The 17,097-nt window shown below is 45.2% G+C and overlaps 1 protein-coding gene across 7 annotated transcripts in view; it reads left to right on the top strand.

Moving 5' to 3' along the window:
• Positions 1-8,388: 8,388 nt before the first annotated feature.
• Positions 8,389-17,097, top strand: part of MCF2L (MCF.2 cell line derived transforming sequence like) — a 164,689-nt gene continuing 155,980 nt past the window's right edge. For 4 of the 7 annotated variants that reach the window (XR_010370913.1, XM_064440137.1, XM_064440119.1 and 1 more), the window contains exon 1: positions 8,563-8,644. The gene's annotated coding sequence lies outside the window, so the exon portion shown is untranslated. Of the gene's footprint in view, positions 8,645-9,127; positions 9,143-17,097 lie in introns of those variants that run through there. The other 3 variants (XM_064440160.1, XM_064440145.1, XM_064440107.1) reach the window with 3 other exon arrangements.

The raw sequence follows: 17,097 nt of genomic DNA, 5'->3' as shown, positions 1-17,097 counted from the left end.
AATTTCACTGGCAACTAATCTGCCCATTTGAGAAGTCTCCACCCTTACCCATTGTTTAAGAGCTGTTGCTATTTTAGAACAGTAAATAATTGGTTTCTAGAAGGCACTCAATGTTTTTTGTAAGGTTAATATCCAACCAACCTATTCACTTTTTAGCTGCTTCAGCTAATGAAGATTTACATTGCCCTGACTGTTCCCAGAGGTGCACATTTAACAATTCTCATTTATCATTATTAATTTTATATCCAGGTATTGAGCCAAGACAGTATGTTTGGCATCCTACTGATTTAAGGAACAAAGTGGATGTTGTGCGAAAAGCCCAGACCGCTGCTGCCAGGCACCATACTACAGAACCCATGATACTCTTGTCTGTTTTCTCATCATCTACGTGCGGATGCTACGGATGCTATATTAAAATATGTTGGCTTGGGAGTTAGGAAAGCATTACAGTAGCATAAAAATAAATTGCACTGATACACAGTAGAGTGCAGTCATCTTCTCACACGGATTGTCCTGTCAATCTGATGACTGTCCGTTTTGAACATTCGCCTCATCTTTCCCATTACTGTTTAGTGACATTTCATCTTGCTGCCATGTTACGCCGCTCTTCTAATAGGGTTTATGGGTTGCAAATCCATTTATTCTCTACCGCCGCACTGAATGTAGTCAAAACTAACATGCTCTTCCTTACTAAAATTTTTAAAGAATATCCATGTTTTTGTCCAGTCCCAAACGCTTTCTTCCCTCGACCGCGAGCCTCCGCCATTACGATGGTGAACTATTCAGCCTTTTCATAGCGCGCAGTCCAAAACTCTGATCTGCAGTTTGTGTTTCCCACAGAACAGACAGCAGCACGTCACGACTTTGAAATCCCTTCTACCTGTACTGCGGACCAAAGCACACCGTGTTTCTAGTTGCAGCTTTTCCACTCTCCCTCTCTGCCTCTTCTCTGCATAAGCCGAGGCAGGAATTAACTGGGAGCTGAGTACTGGAACAACTCAACATCAAAACATGATCCAAGGAGCCAAACGTGAGGTTCAGGCTCAGGCCCTGACAGCTGCGTGTGCGCAATGCAGGTGCCTAAGCTCCTGTTACAGCCAGCAGAGGATTCTCTGCTGGATGGGACACTGAGAATAAGAACAACAAATAGTACCAACAATGTATTTTTAATCATGACATTCAGCCCAAGTCCTTTACTATGTATTGTATTTGTTTGTGAGACATTAAAAATGTATTTACTGTCTAACAGTACCTAACATAAGCACATTAACAATTTCAGTTCTTTTTTAAGCTCTTGGGAAAGCCAAGAAAATAAATCAACGAGGAGGGAAAGAAAACATACACGGCAAAGGATGCTTTGCATCCATCTCCAAGAAAAGAAAGACAAAATATTCTCAGTGCCTTCTGTCACTATGACAGCATAGACACAGGAACATGCAAAATTCAAAACATGACTAGCAAAGGAAGAATTTGGGGCTCCTTGTACAAGCATTAGCAGGATGGACTTAAAGCCTCGTCCTCCCACATGACTTTTTTTTGCTAGTGGCCGTGTCCCCAATACACAGATTAGGGCTAATCTTATTTAGCTGACAAGGTCTGGACCTTGCAGCCTGAAGCTGTGGGGTTTTGTAGGACCTAAGCATCTTTAGAGTCCCAGGTCTCTAGCCAGGGAATCTTCTTCCTTCCATCTTGATGTATTCCGCACTCAGGGTTACAGGCAGATCTGCCAGTCCTCCCAATACCTTTAACGGCTGTGGGACTGCTAACGAGAGGCCTGGCCTGACTCTTATAACCCTGAAAGGAAGGAAGGGAGGAGAGGAAAGAGAATTACATGCTCCACACATCACATATGCTTTGCAGGCACCAGAAGTTGGAAGAGTCTGATTCTGTGCCAACCACCGAGGAAAACAACCGGACAGATTTTCCATGGCCACTTCCAACGCTAGGTATCTCACTTGCAAAATCAATGTACAGGGAGATGCTTGCCCTGTAGATTTCCCCATGCCTGTAGGAAACTGCCTTCTGTCTTGTCACAGGCCTTTGAGACAGTGTTGCTCAGGGAGAGCCATACCCAACTCCTCCAGGCCCCTCTGGAAGCTCTGCCCTGCAGGGTAGCTGTGGCAAGCGTCAGCTGCACAGGCACAGCCTGCTTTGTGCTGCTAGCACTTTCCACACAGTGTTGGTTCGATTAGAATGAAAAAGCACAGAAAAGCCCTTTCTGGATTTCAGAAGAGTTCGGAGTTTTTAACCCGCCCTTTTAGAGCAACATAAATGAAGAGTCTCCCTCCACATTAGCTACGGTTTCCCTTAGTCCCAGTTTCTGTTGCTACAGATTTCCTAGTACCTTCCAATAGGAAGGTCCCACCAAAGGATTCCCCTTTATCAGCTGATTCCCTGGAGATAATTTTCTTCCTGATTTATTCATTTTCTTACATCTTACAAGACTGGAGTGTATCTTCACTTTCGTTCCCGTGACTAGCTCAGGGAATCATGGCAATAAATGGTAGCAGACTTACAATACCTTACATCTCAAGAACCCCGTGTGTCCTCATGCAGGATGTGACAATGCTTAAGAAGTCTCCCATTCTATCATCTGGTTTTTAAAGCCCAAGCCGGTACCCTGCTTTTTGATCAAAACGAGTTCAGGAAGGGCATCAAAGAGCAGCTGGTGTGCACATTTCTCTTTCCTTGTAGCTAACCAGCTTTCTTCCTACTTAATACATGTATTTGAGTGTCTTGTCTATTTGATTCCTCCCCAAGCCAGTTCCTTTCACCGCAATCCCATTCGTTATGGCAATCATCCTGTGTTTCATTAAGAACTCTGGTGGGCACAAAAGGACCATCGAGCCATAACAAGATGAATCTTCAGCAGCACCCTTTTGATAAAATCTAAATTGCTATGGGCTAAAAGGACTACTCTGGGCTATGCTGGTATTAAGAATGAGAATAGGAATAGACTAGACTAGACTAGACTAGACTAGACTAGACTAGAATAGAATAATTTAGGTTGGAAAAGACCTTTAACATCATCAAGTCCAACCATTAACCTAGCACTGCCAAGTCCATTACCAAACCACGTCCCTAAGCGCCATGTCTATACATGTTTTGAACACCCCCAAGGACGGTGACTCCACCACCTCTCTGGGCAGCCTCTTCCAGTGCCTGACCACTCTTGCAGTAAAGACATTTTTCCTAATATCCAACCTAAACTTCCCCTGGTGCAGCTTGAGGCCATTTCTTCTCATCCTGTCACCTGTGACTTGGGAGAAGAGACCAACCCCCACCTCGCTACAACCTCCTTTCAGGTAGTTGTAGAGAGCGACAAGGTCTCCCCTCAGCCTCCTCTTCTCCAGGCTAAACAACCCCAGCTCCCCCAGCCTCTCCTCACAAGACCTGCTCTCCAGACCCTTCACCAGCTTCGTTGCCCTTCTCTGGACATGCTCCAGCACCTCGATGCCCTTCTTGTAGTGAGGGGCCCAAAACTGCACACAGCGCTCGAGGTGCGGCCTCACCAGTGCCGAGTGCAGGGGCACAATCACCTCCCTGCTCCTGCTGACCACACTATTTCTAGCATATTCAGCTTGAATTTTCAGCCATAGAATTACCCTGAAATCAAGAGTGATTCCATTATTTATGGTGTTATTTTTAGTGAGTTCTCAGGATTTGTATTAAGGTAAATATTTCATAGCAGAGGAGGAGGAATTTCTGGAGATACTTTACACCACCAGAAAATAGAGTATGATTGCACAGTGTCCCCTGAGCCTATGAGTCATGTTTGTTAATGTTCACGGTGTAATAAGATGACAGGCTAGGTTTTCTGGTAACGTATTTTGCTCGCATCTTGCAAAAACATGGAACTGTGCAGCCTGCCAATGGGTTTCTCTAAAGTCCAGGCTCTTCCTTTTCCCACTTCATCACATTTCCGTTATATTTGCCACTAATGAATCATTCAGCCCAGTGCTTTATTACACATATCTCAGTTGCTCTGATTTTTTTTCAGACTGCTTTTGTTTCAATCAAATTGTTTTACATTGTTCACTAATTATTGCCACAATTATAAAAAAGAGAATAATTGTCAGTCAATTAAAAAAAAAATATTGAATTTTCTCTTCCCTGTGGACAATCATCACTATTTTATTCTCACCATGCTTTAAAAGTCTTCCTAACATACCCTGGAGAACTCTTCCAAATAACAGCTTTGAGGCTTAGTTTTCTGCATATTTTTTTTTCAGTAGATTACTATGATTTTACAGTTTCTGATTCTGTACAAGACGTGGCTCAGGCCAGTTGCTCAATAAAGAAATGTCTCAGATAGTTGATAGACAGAACTCATGTAATCTCTCCCTTAAAGCCAACCTGTTGGCATTTTATAGCCCCTCCAGACTTCATAACTGGCAGAAATGGGTACAGCTCGTACCAAGATAACTTCTTCCCATAGTGCCGTAGTTAGTCTGCTCTCACTTGAAATGCAGGCGTGTAGAATCCCCCCTGACCGTACACAGCACACAGTAAGGATTCCCTATTCAGATACCTTTGTATATCTCTTCTGACTCCTTACAATTTAAAGTAAACGTGTATTCTAGAGTGTTCTTCTGGATAAATTTGGCAACAGGCACAGGGCACTAGATTGGGAGAAGTTAACTCCTGAACCAAAGGCCCTTCACTGAAAATAGTCGCCTGCCTTCCCAACCTGACTCACAAAGCACAGCTACGCCAGCAAGTCTCAAACGTCATGCAGAGCTTGTCCATTCACAGTGTGCAATGTCTGTGCACTCGATAAGCATGTCCAGCACCTCAGCCTTTGTAAGAGCCTTCTGGGCTTCCTCAGCCCAGCTTTTGTTTGAGCTGAAAAGTTTAAAAATCAGCAAAACTACCCCCATATTTATTTATAGCACTTTCACACTGAGAGGCCACCAGAAACACATGTACATACATTTGAAGGAGGTGCTCCCTAGCACAATTTTTGCCAGAGCCATAATACTTCGTTGGTTTAAAATTCCTAGGAATCCCACCCTACTCCTCCTACTTAGGATGGATGTCTTAAGGTATCTCAACCTCATTCCAACCCACTTTTACCTTCAGCTGTTGTAATGTGAAAGCACACATTTGATCTAGCGGCTTGCTTACTTTCTTTATTAATTTCTTCGGAACTCCTAAATGCCATCTGTTCTTGACATTTGCTTGAAACTTAACTGCTTCCCTGCCGGAATTCACCTCAGCTTCTTGGCATCACCAGAACAAAAGAGTATTTTCCCTGGAATACAGCATTCTTATCAAAGCCAATGTAATATTCATGAATATATTTTATTTAATGCAGAAGAAATAACGTTTGTGAGGAAACAAAAGAAAGGTTATTGGTAATGAGATAAATTTCTTCCATAAACTCTGATACTACTAGCCAACACAACTGTATCTTCTTTTGAGCGAAGATTTCTGCGGAAATCCTGCTGGATCAAAAAACACTCAGATCTTTTTGTCTGACTTCTCACCGCTTGAAACCAGCCAGTGCCTGAGGTTCTGGTTTGATACAGAACACAGTGGGGATTGAAAAAGTCAAACCTCTCATGCTTCTACTAGCAAATAAAGCAGGTCAGGAACTGTCCTTTGGCACGGGAACCAGCTGGCACAACACGGCTTGCATACGCACAACTAAACTCTCTTATCTCCCGAAATAGGTCAGCTGCATGCAGCCGGTCTGCTGGGAACGGCCCCGACCCACACCGACCCGTGAGCTGCGCTGGGGATTGCTTCAGAGGCTGCTAGTCTGCTAGGACAGAGCCACGCTGGGGACACCACCACCGAGGAAACGGGGATGACCCTAGCCCTGTTTAGTTTACTGCTATAGGTGTAGCTATAGGGACAGAGATCAAAAAGTGCCTGCCACACAAAACAGAACTGAAATCTAAATTGTATGTTTTATCGATGTCTCCCTTGTGCTTCACAGTGTCTTCTTTCAAGGCTATCTTTGACAGTATCTCCAAATTAAGGCAACCTCTCTGCTCTTTCACGTCACCGTTAATCAGCCCTTTTCGCTGGACGACCAACCGGATCTTTTCAACCAACACTGAGGTACTGAAAAAAAAATAAAATAGTGATTTATCTGCACTTTCTCTCTGCAGAGTCCCCTGTTTTGCAGTGAAGTGTTGCAGGGTCACTCTTTCCCATGGCATACTGCAGCACAGGGTGTCTCATGGAAAATGGAGCATGGTTGCTGCTAAGGCGACTTAATCACCTACTCGCATCTCAGGTTCTGTTTGACCTGCATTTTGGGTCAAGCTGGTGTAAGAAGCCACTAGATACTGACACCTTGTTTCTGTAAGCCATTTCCTGACACTACCTTGGGTCACCAGGCTTTAAGAAAGAGCGTTTCAGGTTATTAAGAAGACAAACGTACACAGCATATCTCTGTCATCTGAAGCTTTTCTAGAAATCACATGCCTCTCACTCAAGAACAAGAAAGGGCAAGAAATACATGGTAACCCCCTTTGTTCTCAGTCCTGGAATACTCTTCATGAAAAAGTTAGTTCCCAAAGCTGGCGGTTCGGTTATCATGAATGTAACCACCACTGCTGCAGCAGAGATGCAGCGTAGCTTGAAAGAGTGCTGACTGCCTGAGAGGAGAAGGGACTGGGAAAGTCTGTGTGGTCAGCGTTACGCAAGCACCTTGGGTGCTTCCCCTGAAGCGCACACCTTCCCCACAGCACCTGTTTTCCACGTGTTTATACACCCAGCACACAAAAGCACACTCTGTGCACTATTCTGCTTATCAGCAAAGCTTTTAGCATTTGAGGATACCTGAATAAGAAACCTAATATGTGTTGTTGGTTTTTGGTTTGGTTGGTTTTTTTTTTAATAATGGGAAAACTGTCTAATTCACCTCCAGCTGTTCAATTGTCTGATCAAAATGTAAACACAAAAAGTGCTCTTATCTTCATATACACGTTCTGATAAAAGCAAAATTCTCAGCTCTGTTGAGAAGGACCTTGGAGCGCCGGGGGGCAGCAAGCTGACCATGAGCCAGCACTGTGTCCTTTTGGCCAAGAAGGTCAACAATATCCTGGGCTACATTAAAAGGAGTGTGGCTAGTAGATCGGGAGAGGTTATCCTCCCCCTCTACTCTGCCCTAGTGAGACCACATCTGGAGTGCTGTGGCCAGTTTTGGGCCCCCCGGTTTAAGAAGGATGTGGAACTGCTTGAGCAAGTCCAGCAGAGAGCTACCAAGATAATCAGGGGACTGGAGCATCTCCCTTATGAGGAAAGGCTGAGAGACGTGGGTTTGTTCAGCCTGGAGAAGAGAAGACTGAGGGGGGATCTCATCAATACCTATAAATATCTAAAGGGAGGGAGTCAGAACGATGGGTCTAGACTCTTTTCAGTGGTGCCCAACGACAGGCCAAGGGGCAACGGGCACAAGCTGGAACACAGGAAGTTCCACCCAAACACGAGAAGAAACTTCTTTCCTGTGAGGGTGCCAGAGCAGTGGCACAGGCTGCCCAGGGAGGTTGTGGAGTCTCCTTCCCTGGAGACATTAAACACCCACCCCCCCCACTCTAGGTGTGCCTGCTCAAGCAGTGGGGTTGGACAAGATGATCTCCAGAGGTCCCTTCCAACCCCTGCCACTCTCTGATTCCGTGAAAATAAAACACCAGGAGCCAAACACTGGAACACCAGGAAATAGCAGAATCGGGGATCCAAAACTTTTGTGTGGCTCAGCCAGGTCCCACTTCAGTGTCACTACTTCTAGTTTCCCAAAAGATGGAACAATGCTGCTACAGGTTTTAACTGCCTTCCTGGAGATAACCGCTTTTCCTAGAAAAAGTTGTGTGAAGATCCTATCTCTCACACTTCTTCCAACCTGGTGGACACCCGCCCTTCGTCAGCCGGCCTCATCGCGGCCAGGCGGCGCTGCCTCCCCCCAGTTTTGCCACCGGGTGGGTGCAACGGCCACCGCACCGCCCCGCTCCCCACAGGGGCGCCGGGAAAACCCGCCCCGCCCCGCCTCGCCTCGCCACCCGCCCCGGCCCCAGCGTGTGGCGGCACCGCCTGTCGGTGGCCGTGAGGGACAAGCACAGTTCAGCCCTCAGGTTAACTCCCCTCCTCTCTTAAAAAAAACAAACCGAAACCATTTAACGGACCGGCTGGGTGTGGCGCGAAGCGAGGTGTTACCACCGGTCCCGCCTCAGCGGCGTCCCGAGGGCCCCAAGGAAGGGCGCGGTGAGGCGGGAGCCCTCGCAGGTCGTCCCGCTCCCGCCTTGGCGGCCCGGGTGTTCGCCCGGGTGGAGGCGGTGGCGGGGCGGGCGAGGCGTTACAGGTGCTCGAGGGAAGCGGGGCCGGCGGGCCTGGGGCGGGGAGGAGCGCTCCGCTTCGCTCCCCTTCCCCGCCCCGCTACACAAAGGGCCTCTGGCCGCCTCCCCCGGGCGCACGCACGGGGTGGCGGTGCCGGTGCTGGGGAGAGGAGCGGGGCCCTGACAAAAGACAGCCCCTCTCCGCGCCCCCCGGCTGCGGGCGGGGCCCCGCGGCGCCTCCCCCGAGCTGCCTCCCCGCCATCCTGCCGGCCCCGGGGGGAGGCGCTGCCCCACTCGCCCGGGTGAGCTGCGGAGCGCCGGCGGCAGCGGCCACCTGGTCCTCCGGGCAGGGCGCCGAGGTGAGTGGGAGGCGGGCGCCTCGTGGCCCGCGGGCAAGCACCGCACAGCCCGCCCGGCCTCCGCTCGGCACCCCCCACCCCGCGGTCAGCGCCACCATCTTGCCGGGGGCAGCGCTCCCCGGCGGGCAGGGCTGGGGTCTAGGGGAGCCCCCTCCCCAGGCAGGGGGGCGGCCGGGCCCGGGTCGGGTGAGGGGCGAGGGTGTGGGGGCGCGCCCCGTGCCGCCGGCGGCTGGGCTCTCCTCACCGGGCACCGGCGGTGCGACTTCGCCCTCCGCCAGCGGGACTCCTCGGGGCGGGAGCTTGTCGGCGTGTGTGTGTTTTCTCCTTTCTCTCTCTTTTTTTTTATTTTATTTTATTTTATTTTATTTTGTCCCCTTTAGTTTCGGTGGCGCTAGGTCCGGGCTAAGAGAGGAAGCGAAACAAAGGCAAGCACAGTAACCTGCCTGAAAATGAAGGAATAAATAAACAAATGTGGGCGCCTCGGGATCCCCCTCCCTGGTGGGTGTGGGTGGGGGGGTGGGTGTCTGCCTCTCTGCAGCCTGCCCGGCGCTGTGGTGGTCCCAGCAGGGCTTGTGCTCCTGGGTTTGTGGTAGATTCATTAAGCATCCCGGAATTAGCGAAACAAAGCGGTCCCCTGGTACGAAGATGTTTGAGATGTGTGTGGGGGGGTTGTTGACTGCTGTTACCTGCAATGGTTAATCACACAGGCTGTAAAATAGGATGTTTCTGCCGCTTGTGGTGTTTATTTACTTTTTGTGTTTCACTGGGGCTGGACTGTGAAAATAAATTAGCCAGCTGTGTTGTCTGTAGATTTGTTTGGGTTTTTTTTTTTTTACTTCTTTCTTTTTGTAGCTGCAAAAGGAAGGAGGCTCAAGTGTTTAGTGCAATCTAACAGCCAGAAAGAAAGATTTGTTTAAAGATATTTTTAGCTGAAAACCTTGAAAAAGAACATAAAACTTTATCTTGATAGACTTGGCAATAGATTTGCTCTTGCAAACTCTTTATTTAATTTTTAAAGCCAGTGTGATGTAGTGATTCCAGAATGACTGAGAATGTGAATAATAAAGGCTCAGAAAGCAAAAAAAAACCACCCAAACCCAACCAAATTAGTTTTCTAAAAGATGTCCTATAGCTTGCCTCTTTATGACAATCTTCAAATGCTTTTAGGATTTTATTAGTGCACATGCTGCCTTTCTGGTTTGAGGAGTGGAACAGTCGAAATAGTGTGCAGTAGCAGGGTCTCGGTTTATTAAATGCACTTACCCAGTGCAAGTTTGGTTAGCATACTGGAAAATAAAGAATGCCGTTCTAAACAAAAGCACGCGTCTTGTTGTGTGAATAGGAGGGAAAAGGCAAAAATTGGTTTTGGACCCCAATTCAAGAGGCACGTGCCTAATAAAGGCACTGTCATAGAGTAGATGATTGAGCACTGTTTTAGCACTTGTTGATGTTGGATGTTGTTTCTTGTGGTTTGGGCCTGGCTGCTACCATGCAACACTATTTTCTGTCATCCCTTCTGTAGGGAGGTCTGGCCCACATCCACGTGTTTTTTTTCTGTTGGACATTGAAATTCTTGTGTTTCAGAGGGCTTCTAGAAGTGATATGCTTCACTGATTCAGGACTGGACTGTACAAAAGTAATTGCAGAAGTTGCATGTCTTTTTTAATGGCAAAGATGTCTGTGAAATCAGTCTTGATGGCAGCCACCTGCGTGCACTGTTGAGGATTTGCGGGAGCTCCAAAATAGATACCAAGTTTAATCATCTTAAAATGTACCTCTACTTGAAACTTCTAATGCAGTGCTCCTTTTGAGATGAAAGTTGTTGTCAATTGCTATTTCTAACAACATTACCCTGCTGAGTAAATCTATAACAACTTCATTAGGAAGTATTCAGCATGGTTACCTAGCCTAACTAATTAAATTCCAAATAGATCAGAAGAGAACTTACCTGTTCTTTCCTAAAGGGTCTCCTTTTACCTTGCACTGCTGTTCAGCAAAGTCTGTAGGCACGGGACATTGGCAGTGCTCTCCATCTCAGTAGACAGGCAGTAGGGAAGGTTTTTTAAGCCTTGGGAAACCTCCGCCATGCTTCCCACCCCACAATGTGTGTTATGGTATAAGGTTGAACACTGAAGCTATGAGTCTTTTTTTTTTAATGGGTGATTGCAAAATGCGTTTGATCTGCAACAAGCTGGGGTCGGGAGGGAGGAGGAAGAGAAGGGACTTGTGGAGTAGATGTTCTGTGAGCCCTTTGAAACTGGACACCTATTATATGTTTGTCAGCAAGTCGGTGGGATGAAGTGACCCAAGTGATCTCTTGGAGACCCGTGTCCTCTAAGCTGAGGAAAGCACATACTCCTGTTATATGGTCACTGAACAAAGATGGTGTCCTAGGAGCTTTCCCCAGAGAAAGGTCTTTGACATTTTAACTTCTGATTTCAAGATAAACTGCTAATATTCTAATGCTTTTTTCTGTGATAAATAAATTGAAAATAAATAGAACATGCTATGTATTCGCTGCCCTTCAGAAAGTAGCATATATTTTGCTTCTTTCAACTGAATTAGTCTAGGAGTTAGGATTTGCATGCTTGGGCATGGGTACCTCTGCATTAAACAAATGGTATTTGCATGGTGTCTTCATGCAGGCAGCATTGTTTTGTGTTTGTCATGGCTTTGCATGTGCAGGAGTGATGCATTGGTGAGATGGAAGTTTGGGTTTATCATGAGAATGTCTTGAACAAGGGGAGATTTATCGGCCCCTTAAAATAAGGAGTCACACATGTAACCATCTCATGCTCCGCAGAATGCTGTATAGCACTGTCAGCCTCTGTTGTGTTTCAGGCTTAATTTAAAAATGAAACCTAGCTTGTCATTCTCAGGGGTCTTGAGAAAAATATCTGAAACATGATCTGAGCGGAAACAGATACAGACAGTGAACAGTTTTACAGAGACATAAACTGCCCTCCGTGCCATTTTAGAGGACACCATGTTCAGGCCAGTATGATTATTTTATTTCTCATGGATGGAAGGAGAAATGAGTAGGAAAGAGAACTTTGGCATGAGGGGGCAGTATGAGGGGGCAGGCGGAGAAGAAATTTAGGTACCTACTTCCAAAAGCTCAGTTTTCAGGAATGTAGGTGGTTTGGTGGGAGTTTTAAAGAGTAGGGAAATTATGCTTTTGCTAATAATGATCTCTAGGCAACTAGAATTCTATAATATGGTGCTTTTCTCACATTTACATTAACAATCCTCAGACTGATTTTCCTTGGTAATATTCACTGAAGATAGGGAAGATCTTTCACCTGCCAGTAGATGTGAAGCTTGTACAAAACAGACAGCAAGCCACTTTACAAATCCGATGCCATATTGAAGTTGAGGGCATCCATGTCTTCCTGTGGTGCATCCAAAGTAGAAATATTGTGTGTGTAAGATCCAGATTTCTGAGGGACTTGAAGTGCAGCTCAGGTTAGGATGCTTGCAGCTGGTGGGGGAGGAGGAGGAACTTCTGACTTTGTCTGTACCTCACTTCATACCTGCAAGAAGCTGTTCCCTTGCCCTCGTGCTCTGCTCTGATGGTCTGTGGGCAGCTTGGTGTGTACTGGGCCTGTAGCTCTGAAAAGGGAGAGAGGATTTGGCTGAGTACTTGAAGCTATTCCTGTGCCTACATACTGAGTGGTGTAGGCAGGCAGCACAGAAAGTTGCTCAAGTCTTGGGAGAACTCAGCTACCCTCTGTGATATGTGCATGTTTACCTTTTTATTCTTTTCGTTAGATGTCTTAAAATATGATGCACGATTCTGGGTTAATTAACAAAAGATAAACTTCTCTTGGGTGGCTGCCCCAAAAGGAAGAAGGAATACAGCTGAGGAACGTCATTTAAACTTGTGATCCTCAAGAGAGAAGTGGCTCTCTCTCAGATGAGAAGTTGAATAAATAAGAAAGCATTTCTCTTACGAAGCACATTTGTTTTTTTTTTCTCCCCTTCCTTTGAAGAGGCCTCAGTTTAGCTCTTGCTTTAGTCTTGCAATTTCTCTGAAATTAGTGTTTCCTATGTAAGTCTGTTGATGATTTCTAATGCTTTGTGAAATGCTTTTAAATAAAAAATGAGAACATGTATCTTGAAGGACTACTTAGTATTCAAGTTAAATGTTGATCACAGTAAAGCTCCAAATGGAAAAAAAATTTAGTCTTTAAATTGATTTTGGCTTAAAACATGTAAGGGTGTTCTACATGCCCTGGAGGGAGATGAGAATGTCTGGGGCTTTGTTGTTGCTGCTTTTTCCCCCCATCTTTCTGAACAAAATGTGAAAAGGCCGGGGGAGGGGCAAGAGTAGAAATACAATATCTCCATAGGCAGAATTTGAGTAGTTTAATAGGCTTTACTAAATCCCTAAAATACTTTATTGTTTTTATTACATGACTCACTCTGTGTCACTCTATTGGTAATGTATACAAAAGTGGGGCTTTTCATCACACAAACTCCGGCTCATCCACAATTGCCTTGGACTCTCTCGAGTCAGTGTGAGGGGCCGATGAGCCTCAGGAGGTGTGCATCACTTTTACTCCAGTGAATGCTGAAGGCATCCGGGCCAGGTAGGTTCTTAACATAGACCTCTCGGTGTAACGTTTGAATTTAGGTGGGAGGAACTCACTGTAATGTATGTGTGTCGTATGTATTTTGTGCTTTGCTGGTGTATTGTGCAATGGAAAGAATGACTGGCCGGTATTGCAAAGCATAAAAATTGGAAAGAATGCTGTGGCCCAGATACATGCGCTTAAACTAAGACACTCATCAGAACAATATTGACAGGTTTAAATACTATTCAGTGTATTTTAATCCATTCTAAAATAAAGAAATGTTAATTCCTATTATACAGGCATTAGTGTCCGGTTCAGTCCAATTCTCCTGCAGAGACCTGTGAGGTACATGGATGAGCTCTTACATCATCAGCTGGACTCCACTATCTCTGCTTCTACGGGTATACAGAGCTTGGTGAATTACTACATTTAAGCCTGCTTGTTCAGGCCAAGTAACATATTAAACAGTTTTTCTTTCAGAGCATTGGAATAAAGTGTTATCATGTTTATGGAAAATAAGGGTGCGAAGTCTTAGTAGGTGCTATATTAGGACCAGTTTTCCCCACATACATTTCCTTCCCCCCTGCCCCAATGACTTAGATGGAGCAATGATGAAAGCATGGTAAAATGCTGTGGTGATTAAATGCTGAGTGAGGTCATTCACAGGATAATCTGAAAATTTTGGGCTAGTGGTCTCAGAAGTGAGATACATTTAAATGTTTGTTACACCTGACTAGAAATAATGCCCTGCTAAATAACCAGGGAAATAGCTGAAGCAATTGCACTGTGTGGCAGCAACAGAGATCCAGTAATAGCATGTCAACCCAGAGCAACAGGGACCGTAGGAGTCAGGTTTAACTGCTGTGGTGAAGTGGTTGCAGAATATGGATTTAAGTTTCTGAGATAACTGGACGCTTTACGTAATCTAGCTACACCTGAAGATAATTATTAACTACTGCCTTTGCAGTGCTATTCTTGAATTACAGGGGGATTTTTGGGTGGGAAACTGCAGTAAAGTCGGTGAAGTGTGTGTATAGAGTGAAATAGGAGGACTCTTGCTTTCAAAAACTGTTCTTTTGTCAGAATTTCATAAGCAATGGTTCAGAAAGCGTTTGCACTTTAATTAAGTGCTGTGGAGTGCTATGTAATGATATTACATATTCTTAATATTGCATATTGATGCATTAATGGCCCCATATGTAATTGCAGTTTTAAAGCAAAGATCTCACCCATTTAGCGTGCTGTCACACCTTGCAGAGGAGGCGCGCAGCATGCCTAAGCGATATCAGAGTAGCTGGCAACTCTTTGTCGTAAATGGCAGGGTGGTAACCCCTACCCGATGTTCCCTCTGGAAGTGATGGGTATCACAGGGGGAGAACAGAGCTGTTACTTTGTTCTTGGACACCTTCCATCCTTCCCAACCCAGAGCACGTGCCAAAGCTGTAACATATCTGTGCCTGTTTTCGTACAGCAGTAAGGAACTACCACGCTCATCAGATGTACTCTGCCAAGTCCCACGTGTTCCTGTGTGTTTTGCTGTATCCTCGTTAGAGTTATATTTTGATAAATTTAATAAATGGTGTCAGGGAGCAGCAAGAGCAGGGCTGCTGCACGAGAGGGGCCGAGGCAGGAGCTGAGGGCAGCCCCAGTACAGACTCACTGACCAGGGCACTGCTGGCAGGGGCTGAACACCAGAACTGGCTGCTGCTAACAGGCTCTACAAGCTCTCCCTGACCCATCGAGCAATGAACCTGGTCCCTCCAGGGCGTCCAGTCAGAAACAAAAGGAGCCAGAGCCAGGACTCAAAGCAGGCAGTGGGACAGGGCTGCAGACCATGGCAGAGCTTATGTAGGGACTGAAGGCCTTGGACTGAACTTGTGTGCAGCTCTCGGGCCCATGGGTAGAGGTCCCAGCTGAGGACAGTGAAGTTTACCAGTACCGTCAGGCCCTGAAAAATGGATCCAGATTCTGCCCTTGCTTTTCCTTGGGTATTTTACCACCTTTGATGTCTGCAATTAGGTTTAGAAGACAACAACAACAACAAAAAAATCCCAAAACCAAACAGGCAAACAAAAAAACCCCAAAGAATGATGCCTCCCAGCCTCCCCCCTAAACCCCAAAACCAGACTGGAACAAGTAATATTAATTTTAGCATGCAAAATTGAGATTCAGGAGCCATTGTTTAGGCTTACAAATGTCAAATGGAGGTTTCATTCATGTTTTGTTTTCCTGCTCCTTCAGCCTAGTTTTATGCTAGGTGAGGGCATTAGTTTATCTTTGGATGCCTTGAAATAATCAGGAAAACTGCTTGTGTCTGAAGTATCAATGCAGTGATCAAAGTGGACCGGTGTCCATCAAGGATGCTGCAACTGTTTGGAACATTTTACATTAGCTCTTAAAACAAAAGAATAAGGTTTTTTCCCCTCCTTTTATGTTTTTTTTTCCTTCTCATAGTCAATCTTGGTCAAGTCAATTTTGTGAACGTCTCTGTGAGCTGCCTCGCTTCATGAAAGTATGAAAAACATACACAGTAATTATTTCTCAGCCTTCCTATATTTTTTTCCCCAAATTCTTTGCCCTCTGAGTCCCTGAGCTGTTGGCTTAAAAAACTAAGTTCATGTTATTGGTCTTAAAATCAAAATAAAGATGATGAGTGGGTCATAAAATTTAATTAATTAAAGTAGGATTAAGGTAATAAATGTGTGTCTCTAACTGCATGTTTGGATGTAATTATTTTTGGTGATCTTCAGGAGTTGCCATCCCTTAAGGAAAGGCAATAAATTAAAATTTTATTCCTAGAGTAATTTGCTGACTACTGAAGCATAGATCAGCTGCTTTTCAGTTCACCTTGCACAGGAGCAGGGGAAAATCTGCTCTGCTGGAAGTTTCTGGGACTTTTGTCTCCTTCAGAGGAGACTTCCCCATCTCAGCTCTAATTCTTGGGGTAAAAAGGAGACGTTCTGGACAGGAAAACAGTAAACTTGATTAAGTGGCTTTAAGTTGAAAAATCTACTTATTTAATGTCTCAAACATAAGGGTAGTAGAAGGAAATCCTCCAGCTCCCACAGAACTAAAAAAAAAAAAAATCAAATGAAGTGCTCTGAAATGCTTCTTTAATCAAGACCTCTGTGCATGTGGTGCTTGGGTACCTGTGTGTGCTCACTTGTGCCTGTCGTTGCATGTGTCATGTCAGATGGTTACAGAGGCAGATGCAGCTTAAAAGTATGTACTACATACATTATTTACAAGCAGCATGTGCTTTAGTACAGCTGTAACTGTTTACCATTACCTGTGTGACAAGGAGGATGTGTGCCCTGAACCTGTTGGGTTTGGCAGCTATAGAAAAAGCTGAATGATTTGCTTTTAACTCCATTACCCATCCTCTGGCAAATGTTGCAAAGCCTGAAAAGCCTGGGAACAGGCAAAGGGAGAATTGAGGAAACTGGTAGTATGTTGGCTAAATTAAAACAAAATTGCTATCTTTAAACTGGTAAGAAGAAAGACCTTGCAGTAATATTTGAAGAAGAATATTTTATCTGGAAATCCTTTCTTCCGTTGGAGAAGTAGTGTAATAAGTGACAGAACAAGTGCTCAGTCTTTCATAGGTGACTCCTGGGAGATCTGGTACTAAATACATGAGCTGGGATTTTTTTGGCTGTTTGTTTTTAAGCAGATAACCCTTCTATATCAAGCAAGTTTGTATTTTTTTTATGGCATTTACTTTTTTCAGATCTATAAAACTGTCACCTTTAAATATAACGTAAAGAATCTCTACATGTATCATCATTAATATCCATGGTCCGGAGTGATGCTTTTACTGAAGCTAATGAGTAGCTAGAAACAGAGATATGCTAGAAACACTTGAATGTGATGCTT

Source organism: Phalacrocorax carbo, chromosome 1, assembly GCF_963921805.1.
Source record: "Phalacrocorax carbo chromosome 1, bPhaCar2.1, whole genome shotgun sequence".
NCBI classification, from domain to species: domain Eukaryota; kingdom Metazoa; phylum Chordata; class Aves; order Suliformes; family Phalacrocoracidae; genus Phalacrocorax; species Phalacrocorax carbo.
The sequence above is the reverse complement of the archived record's forward strand: the minus strand, read 5'-3'. Positions and strand labels throughout refer to the sequence as shown.